Source organism: Otolemur garnettii, unplaced genomic scaffold, assembly GCF_000181295.1.
Source record: "Otolemur garnettii isolate 467f Iridium unplaced genomic scaffold, OtoGar3 scaffold00044, whole genome shotgun sequence".
NCBI classification, from domain to species: domain Eukaryota; kingdom Metazoa; phylum Chordata; class Mammalia; order Primates; family Galagidae; genus Otolemur; species Otolemur garnettii.
Window position 1 is genome coordinate 10,338,235 of NW_003852439.1, and position 7,458 is coordinate 10,345,692.

A 7,458-nucleotide genomic window follows, 5' to 3' on the forward strand; every position below is an offset into this window, starting at 1 on the left:
CCCGGTCGGGTCCGCGACAAGATGGCGGCTGTTGATTCCTCAATTAAAAAAAAAAGAAAGTTTTTTTTCTTCTCTTTCCAGAGCCTGAACGGGGAGGGGGAGGGGGCGGGGCACGCTAGTGCGTCACCCCCCCGCGGCGTCACCACGCACGGCCCCCGCCCCGCCCCCTCCACCTGCGCCGGCCGCGGCGGAAAGAGCCGAGCGCGCTCGGGCGGAAGGGCCGAAGGCGCGGCCGGGGTTTGTCGGGCGGCGGGAGCGGGTGTCGGCCTGGTCTGCCAGGCGCCACGGCGGGGAGCTGAGCTGCCACTTTTGTTCTTGACAGATACCCGGCAGCGAGGGCCGGGGCTATGGGGCACACCGTGCTCCAGGAGCAGCGTCCTGGCGGCAGACTGGATCCTGAGGTGCCGAGTCGGCGCCGACCCGGGGCCGGCCGGTATGCTTGGGACATCTCTGCCCCCTGGCAGTTCCTCACCACCCTGCTACGCGAACCCCCTCCGCAACATTGGGCAGGGCCGGCCGGGGCGCCCCCAGCCCAGGGCGCGCCACCACCCCTCTCCGCGAGCCAGTGATGTGGAATGGCCTCTGGTGGTTACAGACTGTCCTTGGGTTCGCGGACAAACGTGTACATCTGGGGAAACTGAGGCAGGAGGGGTAGTACAACTTCCCCAAAGTCCCTGAGGCGGAAAGTGGCGGAGTAGGGACCCGATCCCCGCCCCCTATGTACGGTGAGGGAGAAATGGGGCTGCCAAGCTCCTGTTCCCGAGAAGTGACAGGGCCCCAGGTGCTACACCTTGCCCTGCAAGAGGAGAGACATGGGGCCGACATGGACCCTTGCATCGGGCTTAGTGTCTAGACGTCCCAGGAGCGCTCCCGCTCCCCCCACTTCTGACCACCATCTGGCACCTTGCAGGTGCTCCAGACAGTGATAGGGTACTTTGGTTTAGGGCACGTAACCACTGCCCACGGGACACTTCCACACAGACCTAAAGTGATCCTGTCTCAGTTCGTTACTTGACCTTCAAAACTTGCTCCGCTCTTAAAGGTTATCACCAGCAGCCCTGTTTCCTAAGCCAGAAACCTGTGAGTCAGCGTGACTCCTCCCTCTCCATCCACGACATGACTGGTCTCCCGGTGCCCACGTCTTGACCTGGGGAAGCGGCTCCACCTCTCCTCCCTATCCCACTGCCCTAGTGGCATCCCGCATCGTCCAGGTGGCTACGGTAGTAACTTCTCTTTTAAGTGTTTTTTGCCCTCCGCGTTTCTCCCCACGTAGCACCAGAGTTAACTTCTTGAAAAAAGGGAGAGGAGAAAAAAACCTATAAAACAAATAACTTCTATACATAGAAATAGAAAGCACTGCATATATAGTCTGTTTTTTAAAACAAAACATATAGGCCGGGAGTGGTGGCTCACACCTGTAATCCAAGCACTCTGGGAGGCAGCGGAGGGTGGAATACCCTGAGCACACAGGTTCCAAATCATCCTGAGCAAGAGGAAGACACCCTCTCTAAAAATAGCTGGGAATTATGGTGAACACCTGTAGTCCCAGCTACGTGGGAGACTGAGGCAAGAGAATCACGTGAGTCCAAGAGTTGGAGGTTTCTGTGAGCTATGACCCTACAGCACTCTACTGAGGGTGACAAAGTGAGACTCTGTCTCAAAAAATAAAATAAAACGAAACCGATACAAAGTCTGTTAAAAAGTTATCCATATATATAGCAATTGTCTTTTAGTGTCAAGATTGAGTAATCTTTCTACTTTTTTCTCTTTATACTGTTCAAAACCTCATACTGCCACCACCCTCCCGGAATCTGTCTCTTCCACTGTCCATCACTCACTTCACCATCACCATCCCACACCCACTTAGCCACTAGGAAGTTCTTATCACTCACGCCTTTTTATACTTTTGCAAATGCTGTTTTGCAAATACTTGCTTTGACATATTCTAACTCATCCCCCAAAACAAGTGTCATGTACTCCTGGAAGCCCTCCGAGCCCAACTCATGGCTTCTACATTGCTTCTGGGCATTACTTTGTGAGAGGACACAAAACACACCATCTCTTTTTTTATTCCATTTGTTCATGTTTGTAGTCATTCATCAGATATCTCTTGAGACTCTTCTGAGAGCATTGCCACTATGCTAATTCTCTGAGCAAAGCATAAAGAAATCTCAGTATATATAAGGAATTAGATTAGCAAGCCCTGGAGATCATGAACAGAGATATACAAGAAGTCAATCTGCCCAGGAAAGGCAAGAAGTATATCAAGTCACAGAGTGACACAGGACAGCAGCACCTTATATCTATATGTGCCTCTGGATGACCAACTCACCATAGCTCTCTGAGCTCCTTTAGGGTGCTGTGGGCTCCATGTCTTAGTCATAGCACAGTGCCCTGCAAGAAGTAGGTTGTAGAATTTGATGAATGAATGACTGATGAACAGTATCAGATCCCCTGGGTCCTAGAGGCCTCCAGTCCACTGAGAAAGGTGGGTCCCTGCCTAAAGCAGCTCTAGGCCACTGCCTGGTAGAGCGGATAAGGTATCCAGCCATCTTTAGGTCTTAGCCAGGTCCTACCTTGAGGTACTGGAGATACCAGGCAGCTGTAGAGAGCCCTTGGGAAATGCTTTACACAGTGGTGTGCACATGTGCTCAAGCCATTCCCTCACTGGTAAGCAACTATGGTGAGATTCCTACTCCATTTTACAGAGAAGGGAACCCAGTTCCAATGACTAAGAACCAAATGGTCTGGACATGGCAGGAAACACAGGTCTTCAGATTCTAGACCCCCCTGCTCTTCCTGCCTCTGCTCTAAACCCTAAACCATACATGCTGTGCAGTTCCTTCTTCTGTCTCATTGTTCTTACTTGTATCATTTTGATAAGGTCCTCCTGTGCTCCCCAATACCTGTTTTTTCTTTCCTTTCTATTTCTTCCCCCTTCAGCCTGACTCTCATCAAAGACCCCTGAGCTCAGATGTTGATGGGAAAATAGCAAGGAGGAAAGTGGTTCATGTCTGCACACCCACAGCCTAGGGTCATGGCTGCCCACAGAGTGCCTTAGGTAGGCCAGGCCACTTTGCCACACCTCCCACAATGCTAGAAAGAAAAAACATCCTCATTTCACAGAGGAGGAAATAAGACCCAGAGCAGGACAAGTCATCTAGCCGCTGAGGGGCATCCACAGAATTCCCATTTACAGAATTGCTTAGGGCTGTCAGTAAGGTGGGAGCAAGTTAGGAAACATTCCTTTGAATCCATCAACTGAGGGACTGGTGAACATCATGTCTGTTTACACAATGGAACATTATTCAGTCACAAGAAGAAATGAAGCACTGACATATGCTACAATATGGATGAACTCTCAATCATTGTGCTAAGCGAAAGAACCCAGACTCAAAAGGCCATCTATTAGTGCACATGATTCCATTTATTCAAAATGTCCAAAGCAGGCAAAGCCATGAGACAGAAGCAGATTGGTGGTTGTGGAGAGCAGCCAGTGATAGCCAAAGGAGATAGGTGGGGGTGAGGGTGGGGGCAAAGCTGTCCTAAAGGGCTCGTGGTGATGGTTGCAGAACTGTCTATATACATTTTTTTTTTAAGACAGAGTTTCACTCTGTCACCCTGAGTAGAGTGCTATAAAATCATAGCTCACAGCAACCCCAAACTCCTGGGCTCAAGAGAACCTCTTGCCTCAGCCTCCTGAGGAGCTAGGACTATAGGCACCCAACACCACACCCACTAGTTTTTCTACGTTTAGTAGAGACAGTGTCTCATTCTTGCTCAGGCTGGTCTTGAACTCCTAAGCTCTAGAGACCCACCTGCCTTAGCCTCCCAGAGTGCTAGGATTACAGGCGTGAGTTACTGCACCAGGCCAGTGAATATACTAAAAACCATTAATCTGCACTTTATTTTATTTCATTTTTTGAGACAGAGTTTCACTTTGTCACCTTCGGTAGAGTGCTATGACATCATAGCTCATAGCACTCTCCAACTCTTGGTCTCAAGTGATTATTTTGCCTCAGCCTCCCAAGTAGCTGGGACTATAGGCACCTGCCACAATGCAGGGCTATTTTTAGAGACAAGGTCTCGCTCTGGCTCAGGCTGGCCTCAAACCTGTGAGCTCAGGCAATCCACCTGCCACTGCCTCCTAGAGTGATAGGATTACAGACGTGAGCCACCGAGCCCAGCCTTACTCTGTACTTTAAATAAATAAATCATATGGTCTTTAATTTCTATCTTAATAAAGCTAGTTGTAAAAAAAAAAAACAGTTTGGAAAGAAGGAAGAGAGATAAAGTAATTCAGAGAGGGGCAGAAGAGAACAAGTCAGGCTTGCTTGGGGTAGTAACCTAGAGAGCTGCCTGGTGGAGCTGACAGGAAGGGCCCAGGGGTTGGAGGTGGATATGAGTAGGATTTCCCAACACTGGGTTGAGGGATGAGCCATGGGAGGAAAATGGAGGCTAACCTGGAAACAGAGGAAACTGACAAAAGGAAAGAGTTCTCCCAAGCTCCAGGTGCACATCCTGCTGCCTTCTGCCTCAGACCCCAATGGATGCTTCCTACTCAACAGGCCCCAAACACAGGCCACAAGCTTCCACACCTCCTTTCTCATGTGCCCTTTCTCCTGTCAGCTGTCCAAGCAGGACCTGCTACATAACTCAAGGGACCCAATATGATATGAAAAATGGGGCCCCTTTTTCAAAAAGAACTAAGGATTTCAAAATGGCAACCACTGGCCACTTGGGACACTGGGTATTCTCTGAGCATTCTGAGTTCAGGATATCACATGACTGCATAGGCACACACCATGAAATTAGCATTGTCCCGGCATTGCCATCCCTTGGTGCTACCTAGTCTCTCTTCCCCTGTGCCAACCACCAAACTCTATCCTTCCTCCCTCTTGAGAAAGGTGGGTATATATGATCTAGCCCCAAAGCCACCAGGACAAAGGATAAGGCTAGGATTGAGGTAGAGATCAGTAAATTAGTGGCGTCAAGGGATGAAGGGGCTTAGAAATCCTTCAAGAAATGGAATTTGGGCCAGGCACAATGGCTCACATCTGTAATCCTAGCACTCTAGGAGGTGAGTGGATAGCCTGACCTCAAGAGTTCAAAACCAGACAGAGCAAGAGTGAGGACCCCCCCCCCCCATCTCTACTAAAAACAGAAAAACTAGCTGGGCATTGTGGCAGGTACCTGTAGTCCCAGCTACTCATGAGGCTGAGACAAGAAGATCGCTTGAGCCCAAGAGTTTGAGGTTGCTGTGAGCTATGACACCACAGCACTCAACCCATGGCAACTGAGTGAGACTCTGTTTCAAAAAAAAAGGGAGGGGGATTTGTTAGCCAGGCATTGTGGCCAGTGCCTGTAGTCCCAGCTACTCAGGAGGATGAGGCAGGAGAACTGCTTGAACCCAGGAGTTTCAGGGTGCTATGAACTAGGCTGATATCACAGCACTCTAGCCTGGGTGACAGAGTAAGACTCTGTCACCAAAAAAAGAAAGGAAAAGAAAGAAAGAACATAAATGGGATCTCTTGCAATTTGATCTCTATTGTCCCTTTCTAGGATTAAATAGATTAAAAGAGAGTATTCAGTTTGGACTTTGCTTTCCAGAAATATGGAACAGTGGGGGGAAAAATGCAAACATAACATATAGAAGTGATGAGAGAATACTAGTCAGACTAGCACAAATAATAATAACTGATATCCCCCAGGTGTGGGAGTCCTGGTGCGTGTGGGCAGAGGCATGGGGGAGAAATCTCGGACGGCAGAATTCCAGTCAGGTCCTGGCAGAGGGAGGACAAAATGTGGTCTGGTGGCAGGAAGGGTGGTGGGAGCCTACCTGCTTCCTCAGGGCTGGGTTCAAATCCCAAACCCACTGCTTTTTATTTAGCTGTGGCAAAAACAATCCCTTCTCATCTGCCAAGAGAGTTGAGTTGCAGTGCGATGAGATGAAGGGGCCTGGCACACCTAAGTACCCACAGGGCGCTGGCTGTTGGGGACAAAAAGCTAGCAAGGGACTCCAGGGAGGCCCTGACTTGGCCCTACTTCTTCCCTTCCCAGCTGAGCTTCTTGAATCTCTTGTATATATGAGCTGCACTCACTTATCTTATATACTATTTTAATTTTCACTTTTATTTATGAAAAATTCCAAACAACAAGGTCGGACGCTATGGCTCACGCCTGTAATCCCAGCTCTTTGGGAGGCCGAGGTGCGTGCATCACCTGAGTTCACAGGTTTGAGATCATCCTGAGCTAGCACCAGACCCCATCTCTAAAAACAGCCAGGCATTGTAATGGGTGTCTGTAGTCCCTGCTACTTGGGAGGCTGAGGTAAGAGGATTGCTTGAGCCCAAGAGTTAGAAGTTGTAGTGAGCTATGATGCCATAGCACTCTAGTGGGGGCAACAAAGTGAGACTCTGTCTCAAAAGAAAGAAAGAAAAAGAAAAATTCCAAACAATAAGTTACAGAAACTCATGCACAGATGCTCCTGTAGACATTACTAGGTCTAAACAATGTCCACATTTTGCCTTCTCTGCTTCATATATTTTTCTTTATTTAAGAAACAACATGTTGGTGATTAAAGGCAATCCCCATTTTTTGCCTCCCCCCACCAAAGATGATCATTTTCCTGAAGCTGAAGTATAGGCCATTACCATGGAAGATGTGAATTTTTTGTCAAGTTTGAATCACATGAAATTGACAACACTTGACTGTTTTCAGTCCCCCCAAATGACAAATTCATTTGGTTCATTTGATGTGGCACATGTATCCAAACTTTAATAAAATTTATTTTACAAAGATGGTATATTATATGATTTTTTTTTGGAAATTTCTTCTTTGCATTCAACATTACGTTTTTTGAAATTGAGGTAAAATACACAAAACATAACCATTTTTTATTTGTTTATATTTTAGAGTCTCCATCCATTGCCCAGGCTGGAGTGCAGTGGTGCAATCACAGTTCACTATAATCTGAAACCCCTGGGCTCAAAGTGATCCTCTTGTCTCAGTCTCCTGAGTATCTAGAGCTTCAGATGCATGCCACTAAGCCTAGGTAACATAATAATTTTTGAGTTTCAGTTCAGTGACATTAAGGACATTCATACATCAACTTCCAGAACTTTTTCATGTTCCCACACTGTAACTCTGTACCCATTAAACACTAACTCCCCAGCCCTAGCCCCTGGCAGCACCATTCTACCTCAAGATTCAAACCACATTGTAGTATGTGTCAGAATGTCCTTATTAAGGTTGAATAATGTTTCATTGTGTGGATAGACCACATTGTTTATCCATTCATCCATGTATGGACACTGAGTTGCTTCTACCTTTCAGATATTGTGAATGATGCTATGAACATGGGCATACAAATATCTCTTCCAGATCCTGCTTTCAAATCTTTGGGTACATACCCAGAAGTGGAGTAATTGCTTTATCATGTGGTATGTATGTATGCAT